Source organism: Dromiciops gliroides, chromosome 2 (assembly GCF_019393635.1).
Source record: "Dromiciops gliroides isolate mDroGli1 chromosome 2, mDroGli1.pri, whole genome shotgun sequence".
Taxonomy (NCBI): domain Eukaryota; kingdom Metazoa; phylum Chordata; class Mammalia; order Microbiotheria; family Microbiotheriidae; genus Dromiciops; species Dromiciops gliroides.
This window is the reverse complement of record NC_057862.1, coordinates 573,495,968-573,506,028: the sequence shown is the minus strand read 5'-3', so window position 1 is coordinate 573,506,028 and position 10,061 is coordinate 573,495,968.

Genomic DNA, 10,061 nt, shown 5'->3' with positions numbered 1-10,061 from the left:
TATCCTATTTCTGCATTAATCCTGTTACAAGAGAAAGAATCAGAGCAGTGATGCAAAACCTCAAAATAGAAAAAAAAAAACAACAGCACCCAAAACAAAAGAAATAATATGGTTCAATCAGCATCTATACTCCACAGTTCTTTCTTTCTTTTTTTTTTCTTGTTGTTGGAGATCCTCTTCTATCATGAGTTCCCTGGAACTCTTCTGTACCATTGCATTGGTGAGAAGAATATAGTCCATCACAGTAGGTCAACACTCAATGTTGATGATACTGTGTACAATGTTCTTCTGGTTCTGCTCATCTCACTCATCATCAGCTCACGTAAGACCCTCCAGGTTTCTCTGAACTCTTCCTGCTCATCATTTCTTACAGCACAATAGTATTCCATTGTATTCATATACCACAACTTGTCCAGCCATTCCCCAATTGATGGGCACCCTCTCAACTTCCAATTCCTTGCTACCACGTAAAGAGCAGCTATAAATATTTTTGTACATGTGGGACCCTTTCCCCCTTCCATGATATCTTTGGGCAAAAGTCCTAAAAGTGGGATTGCTGGGTCAAAGGGTATGCACAGCTTTATCGCCCTTTGGGCATAATTCCAAATTGCTCTCCAGAATGGTTGGATCAGCTCACAGCTCCACCAACAATGCATTAGTGTTCCAATTTTCCCACAACCTCTCCAACATTTATTATCTTCCTTTTTTGTCATTTTAGCCAATCTGATAGGTGTCAGGTGGTACCTCAGAGTTGTTTTAATTTGCATCTCTCTAATGATTAGAGATTTAGAGCATTTTTTCATATGGGAATAGATAGCTTTGGTTTCTTCATCAGAAAACTGCCTGTTCATATCCTTTGACCATTTCTCAATTGGGGAATGACTTGGATTCTTATAAATTTGATTTAATTCCCTATATATTTTAGAGATGAGGCCTTTATCAGAAGCACTGGCCTCAAAAATTGTTTCCCAGCTTTCTGCCCTCCCTTCCAATTTTGGATGCATTGCTTCTGTTTGTACAAAAAATTTTTAATTTAATATAATCAAAATCATCCATTTTTGCATTTTATAATATACTCTATCTCTTGTTTGGTCAAAAACTGTTTCCTTTCCAAAGATCTGATAGGTATCACCTCTTATGTCTAATCATGTATCCATTTTGACCTTAATTTAGTATAAGGTGTAAGATGTTGGTCTATGCCTAATTTCTGCCATACTATCTTCCAGTTTTCCCAGCAGTTTTTGTCAAATACTGAGTTCCTATCCCAGAAGCTGGAGTCTTTGGGTTTATCAAACACTACATTACTAGTGTCATTTACTACTGCATTTCCTGAGCCTAGCCTATTCCATTGATCTACCACTCTATTTTTTAGCCAGTACCAGATAGTTTTGATGACTGCCACTTTATAGTAAAGCTCCAGGTTTGGTACCGCTAACCCACCTTCCTGTGAATTTTTTTTCATTATTTCCCTGGATATTCTTGATTTTTTGTTTTTCCAGATGAATTTTGTTATTATTTTTTTCTAGCTGTATAAAATAATTTTTAGGTAGTCTGATTGGTATGGCACTGAATAAGTAAATTAATTTAGGTAGAATTGTCATTTTTACTATATTAGCTCTGCCTATCCATGAGCAATTGATATCTTTCCAATTGTTTAGATCTGATTTGATTTGTGTGAAGAGTGTTTGGTAGTTGTGTTCATAGAGTTCCTGGGTTTGTCTTGGCAAGTAGACTCCCAAGTATTTTATATTATCTACCGTTACTTTAAATGGAATTTCTCTTTCTATCTCTTGCTGCTGGACTTTGTTGGTCATGTATAGAAATGCTGATGATTTATGTGGATTTATTTTATATCCTGCTACTTTGCTAAAGTTGTTAATTGTTTCAAGTAATTTTTGACTTGATTCTCGAGGATTCCTTAAGTATACCATCATATCATCTGCAAAGAGTGATAGTTTTGTTTCCTCCTTGCCTATTCTAATTCCTTTAATTCCTTTCTCTTCTCTGATTGCTAAAGCTAACATTTCTAGAACAATATTAAATAATAGGGGTGATAATGGATATCCCTGTTTCACCCCTGATCTTATTGGGAAGGCCTCTAATTTATCTCCATTGCATATAATACTTGCTGATGGCTTTAGGTAGATACTGTTTATTATTCTAAGGAAAGTTCCTCCTATTCCTAAACTCTCTAGTGTTTTTATTAGGAATGGGTGCTGTACTTTGTCAAAAGCTTTCTCTGCATCTATTGAGATAATCATATGATTTTGGTTGGTTTTCTTATTAATGTGGTGATTATGTTAATAGTTTTCCTAATGTTGAACCAGCCCTGCATTCCTGGTATAAATCCCACCTGGTCATAGTGTATTATCCTGGTGATCACTTGCTGTAATCTCCTTGCTAATATCTTATTTAAGATTTTAGCATCAATATTCATTAGGGAAATTGGTCTATAATTTTCTTTCTCTGTTTTTGCTTTGCCTGGGTTTTGGTATTACCACCATATTTGTGTCATAAAACGAATTTGGTAGAACTCCTTCTTCACCTATTTTTCCAAATAATTTGTATAATATTGGAATTAATTGTTCTTTAAATGTTTGGTAAAATTCACCCGTGAACCCATCTGGCCCTGGGGATTTTTTCTTAGGGAGTTCATTAATAGCTTGTTCAATTTCTTTTTCTAATATGGGTTTATTTAAGGATTTTATTTCCTCTTCAGTTAACCTGGGCAGTTTGTATTTTTGTAAATATTCATCCATTTCATTTAGATTGTCAAATTTATTGGCATACAGTTGGGCAAAATAATTCCTAATTATTGATTTAATTTCCACTTCATTGGTGGTAACATCACCCTTTTCATTTTTGATACTGGTAATTTGGTTTTCTTCTTTCTTTTTTTTAATCAAATTAACCAATATTTTATCTATTTTATTGGTTTTTTCATAAAACCAGCTCTTAGTTTTATTGATTAATTCTATAGTTTTTTTGCTTTCAATCTTATTGATTTCTCCTTTAATTTTCAGGATCTCTAATTTAGTGTCTAATTGGGGATTTCTAATTTGTTCTTTTTCTAGCTTTTTAAGTTGCATGCCCAATTCATTAATCTCCTCTTTCTCTTTTTATTCATGTAAGCATTTAGAGCTATAAATTTTCCCCTAAGCACTGCTTTGGCTGCATCCCATAGATTTTGGTATGTTGTCTCATTATTGTCATTCTCTTGGATAAAGTTATTGATTGTTTCTATGATTTCTTGTTTGGCCCATTCATTCTTTAGAATGAAATTATTTAGTTTCCAATTGATTTTCATTCTACTTTTCCCTGACTCTTTCTTACATGTAATTTTTATTGCATCATGATCTGAGAAGGATGCATTTACTATTTCTGCCTTTCTACATTTGACTATGATGTTTTGTGCCCTAATACATGGTCAATTTTTGAAAATGTGCCATGTACTGCTGAGAAAAAGGTATATTCCTTTCTATCCCCATTCAATTTTCTCCAGACATCTATCATGTCTAACTTTTCTAGTAATCTATTTACCTCTTTCACTTCTTTCTTATTTATTTTTTGGCTAGATTTATCTAATTCTGAGAGGGGGAGATTCAGATCCCCCACTAGTATAGTATTACTATCTAATTCCTCTTGTAACTCATTTAACTTCTCCTCTAAGAACTTGGATGCTATACCACTTGGCGCATACATATTTAATATTGACATTACTTCATTATCTATAGTACCTTTAAGTAAGATGTAATTTCCTTCCTTATCTCTTTTAATGAGATCTATTTTTGCCTGCACTTTGTCTGAGATAAGGATTGCTACCCCTGCCTTTTTTACTTTAGCTGAGGCATAATATATTCTGCTCCAGCCTTTTACCTTTACTCTGTGTGTATCTCTCTGCTTCAAATGTGTTTCTTGTAAACAGCATATTGTAGGGTTCTGGTTTTTAATCCACTCTGCAATTCGCTTCCGTTTTGTAGCAGAGTTCATCCCATTCACATTCACAGTTATTATTACTGACTGTTTATTCCCCTCCATTATATTTACCCCCTTTGTACTTTTCCCCCCTTCTTTCACCCTATTCCTCCTCACCGATGTTTTACTTCTTACCCCTGCCTCCCCCGATCTGCCCTCCCTTTTTATCACCCCCCTCTCTTTTCTTTACCCTTTTCTCCCTTGCTTTTGTCCTCCCTTCTATCAGTCCCCCCCCTTTCTCTTCCCCTTTTGTTTCCCTAAAGAATGAGTTAAGTTTCTTTATCCCAATGAATGTATATGTTATTCCCTCTTTGAGTCAAATCTAGTGAGAATAGGGTTGAAACCATGTTCCCCCTCCTTTCTTTCCCTCTATTGTAATAGGTTTTTTTCCACCTCTTCATATGATATAATTCATCCCATTCCACCTCCCCTTTCCTCTCCTCCCCATAGACTCGCTTTTTATCCCCTTAATTCTTTTGTATCATCACATCAAAGACAATTTATATTTATACCCTCTATATAAAGTCCTTCTCTCTGCCCAAATACATTTACAGTTCTTAAGAGTTATGAGTATTATCTTCCTGTGTAGGGATATAAACAGTTTAACCTAATAGGGTAACTTTTTTTTTTTTCCCCTCTGTTTACCTTTTTAAACTTCTCTTGAGTCTTGTATGTTGAGATCGAATTTTCTATTCAGTTCTGGTCTTTTCACCAGGAAAGATTGAAAGTCCCCAATGTCATTAAATGTCCATCTTTTCTCCTGAAAGAAAATGCACATTTTTGCTGGGTAATAGATTCTCGGCTGCAATCCAAGCTCCTTTGCCTTCCGGAATATCATATTCCAAGCCTTGCAGTCCTTTAATGTTGAAGCTGCCAGGTCCTGAGCAATCCTGACTGTGGCTCCATGATATTTAAATTGCTTCTTTCTGGCTGCTTGGAGTATTTTCTCCTTCACCTGATAATTCTGGAATTTGGCTACAATATTCCTTGGAGTTTTCCTTTTGGGGTCTCTTTCAGGAGGTGATCGGTGGATTCTTTCAATGATGATTTTATCCTCTGATTCTATGATATCAGGGAAGTTCTCCTTAATAATTTCCTGGAATATGGTGTCTAGATTCTTTTTCTGGTCATGGCTTTCAGGCAGTCCAATGATTCTCAAATTGTCTCTCCTCGATCTGTTTTCCAGATCAGTTGTCTTTCCAATGAGGTATTTCACATTTTCTTCTATTTTTTCATTTTTTTTATTCTGCTTGACTGATTCTTGGTGTCTCATGGATTCCTTATCTTCAACTGACCCACTTTAATTTTTAAGGCATTGTTTTCTTCAGTGAGATTATGCACCTTTTTTTCCATTTGGCCAAATGAATTTTTTAAGGCTTTGTTTTCTTCAGCTTCCTTTTCCAAGCTGCTGATTCTTTTTTCATAGTTTTTTTGTTTTGCTTTCATTTCTCTCCCCATTTTTTCTTCTACCTCTTCCTTTTTGAGCTCTTCCAGGAAGGCTTTTTGTTCTTGCAACCAATTCACCTTCCCTTGTGAGGCTTCAGATGTAGACAATTTGAGGCTATTATCCTCATCTGAGTTTATGTTGGCTTCTTCCCTATTGATACAGAAGCTCTCAATGGAGAGGGCTCTTTTTTGCTTCTTACTCATTATTGCAGCTTATTTATTTATTCTTTAAGTTGAGGTCTGCTCTGGGGGCACCAGGGGTCCCTGTTTTGGGCTTCTTGTGCAGGTGTATAGGTGCTGTGTGACCGGGCTTTTACTCTGAGGCCTTTATGGTGTGTGGAGATCCCCTGCCTGCACTTCCTGTCTGATTGTGCTCGGCCAGCCAGGCGCCAGACCCCGGCGTCTGATCCCGCCGTTCGTGGCCCTCTCGGCCGGTGCAGGTAAGTTTTTCCACTGTCCTTCTTGGCCCACCAGATTTTTGAACCAGGTTCCGGGAGCCTCAGTTGTTTGGCTGTGGCCCACAGCTCCTGCTGACTTGCCCCGACCCCCCTCGACGCTGGGTTGCTGCCCTGCGCTGGGCCTCCCTTTTGCCCGAGTCAGACCGACCTTTTCCTGAAGTCTTCTAAATTATCTCTGGTTGGAGGACTGTGTCTCTCTGTCTCTTTGCAGGTTCTGTAGTTTCAGAATCCGTCCAGAGGCTTGATTTAATGTTCGTTTTGAGGGAACAGAAGGAGAGCTCAGGCAGCTTGCTGCTTCCTCTCCGCCATCTTGGCTCCGCCCTCTTTTTCCTTTTTTTTTTTTTTTTTAAATAATAAATATTTTTATTTAAAGTTTAGAATTTTAAATTCTATCCCACCTTCCTTCCCTCTTCTCTCCCCTCCCTGGGGCAGTAAGCAATCAGATATAGGTTATACATATGCAATAATGTAAAACATTACCATATTAGTGATTTTGTATAAGAAAACGAATCAAAGAAAAAAATGAAAGTGAAAAATAGCATGCTTCTATCTGTGTTCAATCAATATCAGTTCTTTCTTTAGAGGTGGATAATATGCTTCATCATTAGGCCTTTAGGGTTGCCTTGGATCATTGTATTGCTGAGAATAGTTAAGTTATGCAAAGTTTTTCATCAAACAATCTTGCTGTCACTGTACACAACATTCTCCTTGTTCTACTCACTTCACTATCCATCAGTTCATATAAATCTTTCTAGGCAGTTTTGAAATTGTTTGTCATTTCTTATAGCACAATAATATTCCATCACAATTACATATCACTGCTTATTTAGCCATTCCCCAATTGATGGACGTTTCTTTCATTCTCTCATTTCCAATTCATAGTCATCACACAAAAAAAGAGCTGCTATAAATATTTTTTGTACAAATATGCCTTTTTCTCTTTTTGGAGATATCTTTGGGACATAAACCCAGCAGTGGTATTGCTGAATCAAAGAGTATACCACAGTTTTATAACCCTTTGGGCATAATCCCCCAGAATGGTTGGATCAGTTCATGACTCGACCAATAGTGCATCAGTGTCCTAGTTTCCCCACATCCCCTCCAAAATCCATTGTTTTCCTTTTTTGTTTTATTTGCCACTCTAATAAGTGTGAAATGATACCTCAGAGTTGTTTTAATTTGTATTTCTCTGATCAGTAGTGATCTTGAGCATTTTTATATGATTATAGCTAGCTTTTATTTCCTTTTTCATCTCTTTCAGGAGGAGTTATTACCTACTGTGACATGTCTGAATCAAGTTGGTGACCAATGATTTGTCTTGTATCTGATATGTCTGAGCTATGTGAACATCCAGTTCAAAAGTAGTAATCCCTTACTCTGGTAACCCTCTTATCACTGTCATATTGAAACCAATTATCTTCTTCTTTGTTTTGAGCTAGGAAGAGCATATTTCTTAATCTTCTCTTCTGGTATTTCAAGCCATGTGAACATCCATTTATGAAGTAGTAATCACTTTCTCTGGCACCCTGATATTGCTGTCTTGTTGACCCTTTTAACAATCCTTTGATAAACTGAATTATTCTCTAAATCTCTTCCTCATATGGGTCTGAACCATACTATCCATTAGTCCTCACCCTTTACTTTTTTTCACTGACTTGTTAGAGTCAAGTGGACACCTACTTTCCACACTATCTTTATGATCAAACCATGTTGAATTTAAATTCATTCTTACTCAAGTTATTTCTGAACCATGCAAGACACTAGGTCTACTATTGCAAGTACAAAACATTATTAGTGTCTTGGATGATAACGATGATTCATGTTAACACATAAACTTAATACTGTATTTCTATCTGAGCCATGAGGACTTAACATTTTACTGTTTTCTGTCTTTCTCTGAAATGCCTGAGCCAGGAATATCCCCTCTTTTGGAACCCTGTTAAGTCTCAATTCAATTAACACTCATTTCTAGTACTAGTTATTTTTCTTACTTCCCACCATTTGTGTCCTATTTTAATACTGTTGAAGTCATGTTAACATAACTTTCAGAAGTAGTTATCAATTAAGTGTGTTGGAACCATCTTAGTGATAGTGGACTCTATTTTTTGCCTCTTCCTCAGATATGCCTGATCCAGGAGACTATCAACTTCATAAGTAACAATCACTTTCCTTGGTACTCTTAGTCATGTTGATATTGATTTCTACTCATTCATATTTCTCAGCCAAAATGAAAGCATGTATTTTAGTTTTCTTTCTCTGATTTGCATGAGCCATGTGTACCTCCATTTCTGAAGTAGCAGTTAGTTACCTTATATGGAAATCTCAGTTCTGAATCCTGTTGACACCATTTCTCACTGAATTTTCTTGACCCATCATTTGTCTCCCTCTTCATTTATGTCTGAACCATGTTGAAAACCATTTCAGAAGTAAATATCACTTACTGTGGCAATTCTCTTACTAGCTTTCTTTATCACGCTGAACCATGATGATGAATAATTTCTTGGTGTCCTTCTCTGGTATGTCTGAGCTATTTGAACATCAAGTTCAGAAATATGAATTACTTTCTCAGGAATTTTGGCATCTTTAACTGATGTTAACAGTCATTAGTAATCTTCTCTTTCATTCTGAGGCAGGAAGAAACCATATTACTTAGTCTCCTCCTCTGATATATCTGAGCCGTGTGAATATCCTATTCTACAGCAATGAAAACTTTTTCTGGCATCTGCCAATAATATTCATTTTGGGGAGCCTAGATTAAACCATATTTCTTATTATCCTTAAATAGGTTTGAGCTGTGTTTTCTAAAACCCCTCTCTCTATGAATTTCAAGTCAAGTAGATGCATACTATCAATACTTTCTTTCTTGTTAATCCACATTTCCAGGCTCACTCCTATCTGATTCCTTCTCTGGCACATAAGAGCCATGCAAGCCACCAGTTCTGTTACTTTTCTTGCACTCTTGTATTTCTAAGTCATGTTAATACTGATTACAAATCCTATTCATCCTTCTGGGTCAAAATGAAATCATGTTTCTTTTTGTCTTTCTCTGTTTTTTCTGAGCCATGTTAGCTACTATTCTGATACATTCCTTTCCTTTACTTGTGCTTTATTATGGTGGAATAAATAAACAGAGTAGTTACATCCAGACAGCAATTTATTAAGTCATACATTCAGTTGTAGATACAAACTGGGACCAAGGCTCTTAGTAGTCAAGGACACAGAACGTTGGTTCCTATACAGCTAATATACAGTTTGGAGGATGTAAAAAACAGGATCATAGGGATTGAAACATCTCATTTCTTATTGGTGGAGGGAATTGTGATACAGGATAGTCAGATGATATTCTTTAAATTGAGTGACCTTTGGGAAGGGGAGTAATCTTGTGACTTATCCAAAATCAGATGACTTACAAGCATCTGAAACTTAGCTTCACAAAATGGTGGATAAAGGCAAAATGGAGTTACTAATGTTATTTTTAATGTAACTGTTGGAATCAAGTGAACACATAAGTCTATCACTATTTTCCCTGTGAGCTATCTTGAGGTCCAATTTCATTACTATTTGTTTTCTTCCTCTGACATGTCCTCAGATGATATCTATGAGTCATGTTCACACATACATTTAACACTATATTGCTCTGAGCTTGGATAAAATGTCTTTCAGTACTATTTGTTTCTTCTGTTATATCTGATGCATGTTAGATGGTTGTTACAGAACTCTTAGTGTATTCCTCTTCTTTGTTGGGGTCAGTCTGTCCTCCATTTATAACCATTTTTTCTCTGGTTCCTCTCAGTCCTATTAAAATCCAATTCTTTAGTACTAACAATTTGTTGTACTATGTTTATTTATATGGATGTCCATTTTTACCACTAATATTCTTATTTGTTATATTACAGAGACATATTGAGATCCTTTTTGGCAGTAATAATAAGTTTTCATGGAACAGCTGAGTCATGTTGATGACTATGCTCTGTATCTTTTGCTTCTTTTGATGGCATGTGGACATCCAATTCTGCAGTAGTAATCACTTGTTCTGATTCTCTGGTATCTAAATTATGTTGACACCCATTGCCAACCCTTTTTATCATTCCAAACTAGTATAAAAATATATTTGTAAGTTTCCTTTTAGTACAGATATACCTGAGATATATTAGGCTCCCAGTCCTGTCTAGTTAAGCCATA